Source organism: Lactuca serriola, chromosome 2 (assembly GCF_051521515.1).
Source record: "Lactuca serriola cultivar US96UC23 chromosome 2, Lser_US96UC23_V15, whole genome shotgun sequence".
NCBI lineage: Eukaryota > Viridiplantae > Streptophyta > Magnoliopsida > Asterales > Asteraceae > Lactuca > Lactuca serriola.
Window position 1 is genome coordinate 185,100,470 of NC_136409.1, and position 10,062 is coordinate 185,110,531.

Genomic DNA, 10,062 nt, shown 5'->3' on the forward strand with positions numbered 1-10,062 from the left:
TGGTCCTCAGCTGCTGTAGGTCTCCTCATAATGCCAGTTAGCCACCACCTAAGCACCATCACATGTAATGAGGATTAGATAATCCTTCAAGTAAAAGATCCGTCCCTACAACGGTTGGACTCAAACAAGAGCTGCGCAATAGGGCCAGTTCCAACACTTTGGGATTATTCAACCCTGATTACATGTGGTGTGACGTGTTTACCTAGTGGCTCACTCCCATTACTCAGAATCCCACCAAGCACGAAGCAAGCAGCATTCAGATAAGGGTAACAATCTCAACTAACTCTATCCACTTTCAGGAACTGAGCTAGCATAAGGTGCTAAGCTCATACTACCAGGCATAACCTAAACAGGCTACCCTACTGCTGTCTACTCAATTCTAGCATGCAATATTCAATAAGCTGGAACAAATAAGCAGGCACATAAGGCATCACTCCTAGATCCTTAGCCTATTCTAGCATGCAATATTCATAAAGCTGATAACATAACATAAACTTGTATGGGTACTATGGGGAATACTTACTTGAGCTCGGCCGGTCGCGCACGTCACACACTTCGTTCTTTCTCAAAACTCTTTTCTCAATTTTAGAAAACATTTTCTTTTAGAAAATCTTTTAATCCCTCGATTTGAGTTCAGACACTCCCGAAGGTGTGTCCGAATCCCTCAAACCAGGGCTCTGATACCAACTTGTAACGACCCAATTTTTACGTCCGAAAATTTCATTTTTAAAATATTACTTTAGAAAACATTAATAAATAAAAACATTGTCTAAATAAAAAGAAACATTGTTTGTTCACACCATAACACATTGCAACCGCGTTCTAAAAAGCCACACCATACATCCCATCAAAATATCAGAGTACAGTCCCAGTAAATCTCATAAATGCGGAAACCGAAGAGTGTGTGTATGACGTGCCGCTACCGCGCCGGCTCCTTCCCCTTCGATGCAGAGGTACCTGAAAACAAAACTGTAAACGTAAGCACAAAGCTTAGTGAGTTCCCCCAACGTACCGCATACCATACTAACACATAACATATATACTGCCAGGCTATTCTGGGGTGCCTGACTACCCGGTACGGCCATTCTGGGGTGCCGACCTACCCGTGTCAAGCCATTCTGGGGTGCTGACCTACCCATACGGCCATTCTGGGGTGCCGTCTTACCCGTGTCAAGCCATTCTGGGGTGCTGACTACCCATCGGTCCTGACAACCGATCCTCGGGGACTATTTCACCCCTACTATTATGATCACATATAACATAACAAGCCAGCATGCAAACATATCATCACATACTGTCAGACGTATCTGGGGTGTCTGACTACCCTTCGGTCCTAACGACCGAACTTTACTACTATCACAGACGACATATCATGCTAGCATATAACATATCGGTAATAGCAAACTTAGATGATATCACAAAGACAATCATCTACCATACATCTCCTACTGGTGGGTCGGCATTGTGGCCTTAGACCCACCGCTACTGGAAGGTAACTCACCTCGAAGTAGCTGCTGAACTGATCGGGAACTAACTGACTGCTGCTGCTCCGGGAGTCCTCCGGCTCAAAGGAAATGCTGAAATGACACAAAGATGGCTGATCCCCTTCTCCTCTTCTTGATCTACTCCTCTTGCTCTTCAAAACCTTCAAGTGCACACCAAGAATGCCTCAAACTCTCAAGGAAAACAAGGGAAAACGATGTAGGGGGAGTTCTGGGGGTGAATGGGGACGAGTTGGGGCGGAATGAGGGTTTAAATAGGGTGCAAACCCTTGAAACTTAGGGTTTCATCCCGCAGCGGTGACTCGCCAAGTCCAGGATATGGACTCGTCGAGTCGCCTACTTAAAACGCGTCCTGAGTCCCGTCCCTACTCGGCGAGTCGGACCCTATGACTCGCCGAGTCTAAGGCTAAAATTAGCTCAATGCACAAGTAAGATTCACATACCGGAAACCAGGTGCTACAAAAACCCATGAAAATTGAGGTGAAATTTTTATGCTTTGAGTCTCAAACATATTAGGTCATCAAAATTGTTTGGGTCTAAGAATCAAAGAAATAGTGAGAATTCTTGATATCCAGTTAAAAGTTAAAGTTTCCTCAGTTTTGTAATTTCTGTTTTTCAAGTGACATTGCATTCCATTCCTTTACCAAAAACCTTTACCCTTCAATGAATTTCATTCCAGTTTAGAGGAAAATGCGTGTGTAATGATGAAATTTGAAACTGCCATAATGCAAATGCAAATATAAAATTGAACCAGGATATGAGAAGGTTTATTGTGGGATAATAAAAAAAAATTATCACATTTTAATGTGTTATTCAACAAAGTGATTTTTTTACCAATAGAAAAAGAAGACCGACAATTTAGCAACTACTCAATTGCAAATGTACCTTTTACAAACAAAAGAAATTATGTTCTTTACCAACCTAGCAAAATTTGGAACATAATGCTTGTTTAGTATACTGTTAGTATTATAAAATTGCTACTTTTAGAATCTATGATAATACCTAAATTGCTAAATACTTGGGGTGTGTTTCCTTTGGTTGAAGGCGTGGTTGTGCATGAACAACATATCTTCTTACTTTCAACTTATTCTGAACACAAAATAAGAATCAATTCATCTGATTAAGACAACTACTATATCATTATTGAGGTAAATGCAAGAAATGGCAATACATTTTAAATCCATAAAATTTGAAACTATTATTTAACAAAATTGTACTATAAGAAGTCTACCTGAAAATTACTTTGTAAACGAACGACATTGCCGTAACTGTGTAGACTTCTCAAAATACAATGTGGTAATAGGAAAAGTAGAGATAGGATGCTCCATAATCTAAACAACAAATCAATAAAAGTACATTGCTACTTCTCACATTTAATTCTACAGTTATTTAAGAAAATGATATTCAACTACTTGATGGTGGTCGGATTCATAAAGTGTATCTTTCCTGAAAGATGAAAGATTGGAAGAAGATGTACCAATAAATTAATGATAACAATAGATAATAATATGGAATAAATGCAAGAAATAACAATACACGTTTATATATTTATATATTATAGCATCCTATTTTCGTTTCTTTCTATTACAACGTTGTACTTCCAACTTTTTTCTTATTAAGTCATTGTACTTTGAAAACTATACCCAATTATAGCATTAATCTTTCAAAAATGATCTTATTATAATTGTTCCATTCATTTCCTACATTCAAACGAATAACATTAGCTTAGATAGATATCTTACATTTAATTTTGTGAATCAAAGTTTATGTATGTGGGGGTTCACCTAACTGAAAGAAAAAACAAATAGTCAAGAAATTTGTATAAAAAAGAGAATATATTTCAATAATATTTTCAATTAAACTTGATTTCACTATATGTTCAACTTTCTTACAGTCTTTAGCAGGTGACCGACTCACTATATCATAGTTTGAATAAATCTGGATATGTAAATTTTCATTCTTGGGCAAACTTGAAATTTTTTAAATTTCCAATAATCCCCTTCATCCGCATGAATAAACTTTGTTTCCTGTTCTCTTTCTTCTTTCTTCAATTATTTCATCATGAATAGAAGAATGTTATGCAACATTTTCAACACCCTTTTCTGCCTCTCTCGATTATGTTTTCTATTTTTTGGGTCCCGACCTGTAGGTAGTTCTTTTTTTAATTAAATTATAATTAATGCACTTGAATCTTTGAATATTATGAAAATTATTTACCTTTTGACCATTCGTGGAATTTTAATTGTAGTGACCGTGTATGTAATAAACTTTAATCTTGTAGGGGTGGAATGTTGATTCATTTAATTACATTTATGAAGAGACGAGTTCTTAGGACCATTCCTACAATTTTAATGGTAAGTACCATGCATTGCCATAAAGTCATATATAAAAATACAAATCGATGCATACTTGAACGACAATATTATACATTGGTGTCAATTTCATGACTATATGTTCACTTTTAAACACCATGAACGATACCAACAATTGTAGAAGAGTGTTTTTTATTATCAATATATATATATATATATATATATATATATATATATATATATATATATAATAACTACACTGTTATGAAGATGAAGTAATAGAAAGTGTAGACAATAAATATTGATATAAACAATACGATGTTGGTAAATTTAGAGAAGAAAAGACCATTCAGGATAACATATATGCATCTTTTCGTATTGTTCACAATATTTGTGATAAGTACTTGCTGCTTTCACCTTGATTCAAATGAAAATTTTTAAACATCAAAATCAATATTTATCCTGGTAATAATGCCAAAACAATGAGTCTTATATAATTAAATAAGCATTAGAATACAAATGAACATGGTCAACTGACATGTAACTAAAGTAGGTAAAATGCTTTCCCAAATAGATAAATATTACCAGCATTAGAACCAAGAAACTCCTCATGTGCATTGAGGATGTAGAAAGGAAAATGTAACATCTCGATTTCCAGGAATTTTCATTTTCACCATTGGTGTGATAATTATTTGTAAATTGGTCCTAGCGGCATTTTCGTAATTTCAGGCCGAAGGCTAGTACGCTGGGCGTACTTTGTGTACGTTGGGCATACATGCGCGGGTCTAGTACGTTGGCATAAATCCTTAAGCGTTTAGGTTGTCAACTATGGCATCTAGGTTCAGGTGTGCGTTGGTCGGACCATAAAAAAAACTCAGTTGCACACTCTAGGTCTAGTTGTGGTATTACAGCAGGAATGTACTAACCCTAGGATTCGTTTTTTACCTAAAATCTTAAGTTGCGATTTGAATGGATGATCTTTATGATAGGTAGGTATATTCATAAGAGTTGTTATAACTCTTTATCTTAGGGCTGAGCAAAACCGAACTCGAAAACTCAAAAACCGACAAAAATAGACGAAACTGAAACCAAAAAACCGAAATCGAAGCATAAACCGACGGGTTGGGTTGAGATTTTTCAAAAACCGAAATTTTCGATTTGGGTCAGTTTCTTTATGTGTAATTTGCGAAATCCTAACACAATCAGTGCTTGGCTCATGTGGTTAACACACTTCTTATTTGATCCTTAGCTCGCATGCTTGAAACATGGTACATACACAACTGATTTATTTTTCCAAACACTTAATACCATCCCACATCGCTGGAGGTTGCAAACACAACGCCTGATCAAGCCTTATAAACACTTTCTCTTTTCTCATAAGCTCAATTCATCACACATCGCCAATGGCACTAGAAATTAGTACCTCTTGGTGCTTATATAAACTTGTGTCATGCTTAAGTTGGCTTAAACATACCCAAAGTTCTTTAACCCGGAACCGAACCTGTGAAATCGGAAACCAAACCGGGAACCGAGAAACCGAACCCGTTGGTTTGGTTTCGGTTTGGATTATTTAAAAACTGATTCCATTGGTTTTGGTTCGGTTATAGGTCAAAATCGATCCATGCTCAAACTTACTTTATCTGTTTAGTGTTTGATTAAGGATATTTTATTAAGTCTATGTTTTATACTTCAAGACTATCAAGTAATATCAAGTAAGGATCGACTAGATGATAAGTTCAGGAGGGCAAGTCCATTTTAGCATATAGCCGTTCTGAAATCCAGCAAACCAAGTGATAGTTCAAAATAGTCACCTCTCTCGTAAGTAGTGTATCCGTATGGTAATTAATAATAATAATACTTTTATTAGATTTAACTAATTTAGATTATACGCCCTAATCTATTATAATTTTAACTACTCGAAGGCGTCCCTCTAGGTAGTTGACCACTTAAGGTTTTTGGTTTGTATTACCATGACTCCATGAGCCCCCATAATCGACGTTGTAGACTAATCATTTCTCCACTCGGCGCTTCATCGGACTTCGAATAACGCTTGCATATATAAAGAAAGTTATCCTACCGGGATTGTAGCTAGCAATCGTAAGTGGGGGTGTCAACCCCGTATAGATCTGTACATATCTTTTTGGCTCTTGCAAGTTTAACGATTATAGATTCGGGGTAGCCGAATTCAATCAAGTTGAATGAATAGTAAAAGCTCACTAACACATTTAACCTTAGGCATTTTATCTTTTCTTTAATTCTTTTTAGTAACTCTTATAATTATCATCATATAATTCTTTTACTTTATATTTGATAGTTATAATCTATAGATCTTATAATTATCTTTGTGTATATATATTTTATACCTTAATAAGCATTTAGCCATAAATGCTGAATTTTAAAAGGTACAATTCCTTATGCGATTTGTACAATGAATTTATACGCTGAAATCTTATCTGATCAGCAGCGACTCGGTCCCTTTAATCCCAGATCTGTGGTTATCTAAACAAACTGATTCTACGGCTTCCCTTGTATATCAATTCCTTTCTCCCTTTTTTTTCTGGCTCTCTAGCTCTTTTCTATTTAAAATTTAGTAATATTTGGTCTTTGTAAAATATTCCCCCTTCTCTCAACCATCTCTCCTTCTCTCTAACCCTAATTAGCCGCCAGTCACACCATCTGATGATGTTGTTTGTTTTTTCTAAGGCTATAGTGGCTCACGCTTTTTCAATCTCATATTCCATAACTTTCTTTTACTCTATCGATTGCAGGTATTCCAAGAAGTCGATTCATAGAGACGGTGAAGAAGAATTGGATTTGTATGAGGCTTCTTAACTCTATTGTCATCTCTATTGCTTGCTTCGATTCACCATAGTGATCTGTTTCTTGGGGGTTCGGATGTAAATCTCCATTGGTGATTTGTTTCTTGGGTTTTCCTCTCAATATGTTAAAAGAAATAGACCAGGTTTGTGTTATGTTCTTTTCCACTGTATAAAATACATAAAAACCCCATTGTGTGTGTTTTTTTGAAGATTTTACTTTAACGTGAAGACCCTGTCTGCTCCATCATCACTTTAATTGCAGGTAAACCATCATCTACCCATATCACTTCATTTAGACAAACTTTGGTCTAAAATTTGATACCTTCTTTTGTATAAAGAATGTAATATACATATCTTGTTTTTTTTTTCTTGATTATAAACACTTGTAATCTTTGTTATATGGTAAGTGAAATAATAAAACACTGTAAAAAATGGTGAAAAGGACAAGAATGTGGAGATGGTTTATCTTTGTTGCTAATTACCTTTTATGTTTTTTCAAATACTCTCCATTTTGCTACTTTTCAAATACTCTCTAATACTCGGTTCTTTACTGACCCTTTGGTAATCCTTGGTCTCTCTCTCTCTCTCTCTCTCTCTCTCTCTCTCTCTCTCTCGTGTTAGGTCACACGTCACATATCCATAATTTTGGTTTTTTTGTTTTCTCTTAATAAGGTTTTCATTTTCTTTTGTAGGTCAACATGAATGAAAAGTATTATCTATTGGAATAGACAAAAAAAGGTACTACGGTTGAGTATTAATATTTTTTGTGGAATCTGTGTATTTTTATGTATGAACATGTGTGTTTATATGTTCAATCTTAGGCTTGAGTTATGAAACTAGGATAAGATAAAAAGTAATTGCATCATCTGGCGATGACTTGATCAGGTGCTATGTGACTGACTGATCAATCAAATAACGTTTGAGAGATTAATGCCTTAGTTGTTGGCTTCCAGCTATTGTTGTTGCTAATTGCTGATGGTTTATTATGAGCTGATGTTGGTAATTGTTGATTATTTCAGTTGCACTTGACACTTTTGTTTTGTGAATTGTGTCTTATAGGGCTAACAACATAAGGAAATAAGAACTTTTGATTCAAATGGATGTTGATGATCTTGAGGAGTATGCTCAAATTCCACCGGGGTATGCAATATGAACCCATTTCCATTTTTTGAATCTTATTTCTATTTTCACGTTGGATTTAACCATTATAGGCATCCACCTATGATATTGAAGATGAATTATGGGATCATATAGACATAAGCATCTCATTTGTATTTCACAATTAGGTTGTCAATTTGTGTAATTTTCTTAACAATTACGTCCTTTTTTGTTATTGTTGCTAATTATTGATTTTTTAGATGCAACAAAGGTTTGTTTTCCCCTAATACACATAAGCCATAATCAAATAAAAATCAATTCTAGAGCTTTTTCAAGAAAAACTAGGCAATAAGAAGATGAGATGGTAATCTGGTTACACTAGAGAGGTCACAAGATGATGGTGTTACAACTAGGTTCCCATTGGAAGACTAAAGGATGATGAATTTATTAATGGCCCTTTTATGCTCTAGAGCTTTCTCTTATGGTCGACAATATTGGTCTATCTAATTATACTAGAAAACCTCTTTTATTATTATTATTATTATTTTTTATTTCTACTTTATTTATTTATTTATTTTTTCAGATTTCACAAAATTATCCGTGCAACTTTATGCTTTTGATTTTCTCTTTTTAATTAAGGCATCATAGTTTGAATTTTTTTTGCCCAATCATAGCATTGTCCTATCATATCAGGAACCAATTGTACATGATTTTATGACAATTGGAAAATTTTATAATGTAAATTGGTCTTTGACACATGCTATTTATTAACAAGAACTATTTTCTCCAATAGACAAAAGTGATGAGTTTTGAGCAAAAGAACATCCTATGTACACATGCAAATCACTTCAAAAGATGTCGATTGCAGGTAATTTATATTTGTATCCGTTTTCTTCTTCTTTCTCTTCTGATAGACCACTGATGATAAAGGATCATGTTGAAAATAAGAAGAACTGATACATAGAAATTTGTAAACTTGCCACTTCAAAACTAGAATAATTTGCCAAATTGTTAACAAAACTATTTCTTGTCATTATTGACTGGATTATATGGAAATTAATATGTATAATAATTTTGACCAAACTACCTTCATTGTATATATATACTAGGTTATAACTTGTGGAATCCACGGACGACAAAGTAATATAGCACACATACTATAACAATAGTAATCTTTTATCCGAGATTTGCAAACATTTATTTTTATACAAAGTTTGATATGTTAAACTTAATTGTATCAATAATATTCATTAATATTTTACACTAATATGATAACGTTCTGCATGACATCGTTTTTTCTGTTCAGCATATTATTTTTCTGTAAACTTTCTTCTAATATTTTTCACTCAACAAAGTACTAGGTTGAACTGAAACATATATAAAAAATATCACTATGTGTGCAAAAAAAAATTACAAATTATTTCATAATTTTTATCTATAGAGAAATGATGTTGATAGTTAATATTCAACTATATTGACACTTATGCAAGGCTGAGGAGGGCATAGAGGTGTTCAAAAGTAGAAAGGGTGATTGTGTACAGGCAATGAAAAATGAGCATGTTTTAGCAAGGAAGCATACATAAGAGCTGAGACTATCACATGATGTGGAAGAGATGAAGTCAAAACTCAGAGAACTTGATTCATTGCTTTCACAGGTCAACATTGTTTTCTGTTCTTCATGCTTCTATTTATTTAGATTCAATGGAACTAGACCATGTTTTGTTGGGCCTTTAAGAATGGAATGAGTTTTCATCATAACTTTTGTATATTTATATAGATTTTTATGATATTTTTTTGCAGAAAAAGCTTAGAAATTATCAAAACACAAGAACAAAAGGACAGATGGGATTCCAATTCCTAACATCCTGTCATAGATAATAACACTAATCAACATGCCATTTTAAACACTTAATCAACGGCATACTTTCCAAAGAAATATCTTCCAACACCCGCAATATGGGGAATCTTCCCTAGTAAAAAAGTAAATATATACAAAAGCTTATCGGCTAAGTAAAAAGAATACAAAAAATAAAAACAACACATTGAAACAACCATCAAATGCAATAGTAAATTTATAATCTTTCCCAATTCATAAAGTCTTTTAAATATCCTTGTTTGCTCCATCATTTTTTACTTCAAATTTTGCAAATTCTCCTCGGACCGGCACAAGACTGCATTTTAGATTAGACCTAGACCACTCGGTCTAAATTTCAGATTTGTTCATGTGTTCAACTTTAATGAACTAGGCTACAAGAAGTACTAATAAATTAAAGAGATATGAAAATCAAGCGCACCATGTGCGGTGTTCTTGATAATACTCTACAACTTTTC

At 34.2% G+C, this 10,062-nt stretch overlaps 1 long non-coding RNA gene across 1 annotated transcript; it reads left to right on the forward strand.

The window, feature by feature from the left end:
• The first annotated feature begins 7,685 nt into the window (after window positions 1–7,685).
• Window positions 7,686–9,526, forward strand: LOC145087708 (uncharacterized). Its single transcript, XR_013700862.1, has 3 exons — window positions 7,686–7,773; window positions 8,525–8,599; window positions 9,222–9,526. It is a non-coding gene; the product is annotated as an uncharacterized LOC145087708 (long non-coding RNA).
• Window positions 9,527–10,062: the final 536 nt, after the last annotated feature.